Source organism: Dasypus novemcinctus, chromosome 30, assembly GCF_030445035.2.
Source record: "Dasypus novemcinctus isolate mDasNov1 chromosome 30, mDasNov1.1.hap2, whole genome shotgun sequence".
NCBI lineage: Eukaryota > Metazoa > Chordata > Mammalia > Cingulata > Dasypodidae > Dasypus > Dasypus novemcinctus.
The window spans coordinates 21,648,688-21,651,505 of NC_080702.1; positions in this window are offsets into that span (position 1 = coordinate 21,648,688).

Sequence of the window (2,818 nt, forward strand, 5' to 3'; positions counted from 1 at the left end):
TGGGCAGTTCTTAATAGGGGAGGACAGATCAGTGTATGTCCAACCCTCAGTGTTGTTGCAATTAACTATAAATTGTGTCCTTCAATGAGTGAAGCACAGTGGTTGCTGTGGGCCCTGAGGGGAGGGGAGGGAGGAATAGAATACATGGAAAGGAGGTATTTAGCTGGCAATGGAAGGGTTCTGTGTGATCTTGCAATTGATGGATACAGGCCATGTTGAATTTCATCAAAAATTTATAAAGGTGTATGGTCTAGAAGGGAGACCATAATGTAAACCACTGATCATGGTCAGTGGCTATGTTTCAGTATTTGTACATCAGGTGTTACAAATGTATGATCCACATATAAAAAGGTTATTGATACAGGAAGGGGGAAAAGGGAGAGGATATTTGGGTATAGGGGAGTCCCCTGTGTTTCACATGTGACTTAACAGTGACCTAAAACTTCTTGGAAAACAAAATGAAAAAACGTAAGACACTTGGGAAGAAATGGAAGAAAATGTCACTATTTACAGGACAAAAGATATTATAGCAATGAAAAACAAAATATCAAAAAATTTTAAAAAATATTTTTCATTATTCATTTACTATACCAATTTTTAAATTTTATTTTACCTTCAGTTTTCTAAATTATTGTATATTTTACTTCTTATGTCTAAACCAATTTTGGTTATTTGATTTTCCTATTAATTGTATTTGGCGATACACTTGGCTTCAATTTTCAATTACAGAAGGGATACAACTATGGTAGGGAGGATCACTGGTGTGGGGTGTCAGTGAGAAAGTTCACCTGGGCATATATATAATGTATTTAAATGTGTTCAAATATTATTTGGGCACTGTCACAGTGGGTAGAGATTCACACAATAACCAAGAGAAGATGGAATTCCCATCCTGGCCAGCTCTGCCACATTCTCTAATAGAACAGCAACAATCCTCCAAGTGCAGTGACAAATGACTAGTGAAGCAGGGTGGTCAATTCATGCAGCCCTTGATATTGACAACTATGCTTATGAGTCTTTACTCTTGAAATTGGAACTTGGCCTAGAATAGTAGGGTACTTAAGAGTTACATTCTGAGAACCTCCATGTTGCTGAAATTTGTCCTCTCTCAAAGCCAAACTCAGCATATAAATACATTACCTTTCCCCCAGTATGGGACATAACTCCCAGGGATGAGCCTCCCTGGCATCAAGGGATTACTAGCAAGTAGCAACTAGAAAGGCAACTGGGAAAAAAAAGGCAACTGAGTAAAAGTGAGGAAAGATAAAAAGATATGAGTTTGTATGGTTAAGAGACATCAAAGTGAGTCAGGAGGTCATCCTAGAGGTAATGCTTATGCATGTAACTGCAGGATCTCATAGATGGCCAAAATAGATACTACTCCAAATAGTGGGACTCCTGAAGGCTCTGTAGACACCCCAGTCCCACAGTCATGGCACATAACTGTACAGTTTGGAGCCTTGTAAGTCTGCCCTTCTTTGGAGTTTGTGTTCCCGGGTGTAAAAGAGTTGTATTCAGTTGTGATTTCTCTACACATGACTATTCTTTTCCTTCTGTTTCAACCTATAGTTCATGCGGGAGTTGGTAGGTGTGCTAGTTAGGCTATTGTCTAAACTCAGCTAGCTAACTGTGCCCAGTTGTTTGGTCAAGTAAGCACTGGTCTAATTATAATACAAGGGCATTTACAGACTTTAGTCAATATTGACCTTACTGCAGTGGTAAATTATAAGTAGGTGATTACAGTTACATTGATCAGGGAGGCTGCCATCAGCAACGAGTGAAACTTTATCCAATTAGTTGAATGCCTTAAAAGGGGAAGTGATTCCAGCATTAAGTGAGAATGTCCCAGCTCATCTTTGTACAGCCAGTGTCTCCCAGATTTCATCAAAGACCTTCACAGGACTTTCCTTGGCACCCCTGGTCCCTAGCTGCAACATGCCTGCAGAACCTGGACTTGTGTATCCCCATGGTCACATGAGAGACTCTGATAAAATCCCTTACTATCGACAGGTATCTCTTGATGATTATGTTTCCCTACATAACCCTGACTAATAGAGTAGGTGTAAGTACAAGAGACTTGATTCTGAGCTCTCCATATGCCAGCAGGGTTCTGAGCCTCAGTAGAGTTGCAAAACCTACTCTCCTGTTCATTGGACTCACCCAGGACAACAAAGAGGTGTGGATGGACAACCAACATACCAAGGAACCAAGAAAATATATAACAGTAAGCAAATGAGTCTCATCCATCAACCATATGGGATGGAGGCCCCTCTCAATTATAGGTCGAGTGGGCACCACCATCCCAGAATACTCAGGATTGGGGCAGAAAATATGGACTAAAGTCGACTTACTGGTACTACAGACTTATTGGTATTCTAGCAATGTAAGAAATTATATCATTGATGTGGAGAAAGTGTCCCCTGGAGATGCTACAGGCAGGGAGAGGGAAAAAGAGGTGTAATATTGGGGCATTTGTGGGACTTGGATTGGTGTTGAATGACATTGCTATGAGAAAAACAGGCCAATAGATATCCTGCCATAATCTCCAGAATTGAGTGGGAGGGAGTGTAAACTGCAATGTAAACTATAATCCATGCTTATTGGCAATGCTCTAAATGTGTTCAACAATTGTAATGAATCTACAACACTAATGAAAGAAATTGTTAATTGGGGAAGGGTCGGAGGTGTGGGGAGTGGGGCACATGGGAATTCTTTACATTATTTTGTGTAATATTTTTGTCATCTAAGTATTTAAAAACAAATAAAAATATATTTTAAAAAGGAATAGACAAGAGGATGAAATCCATCCCACTGCTCA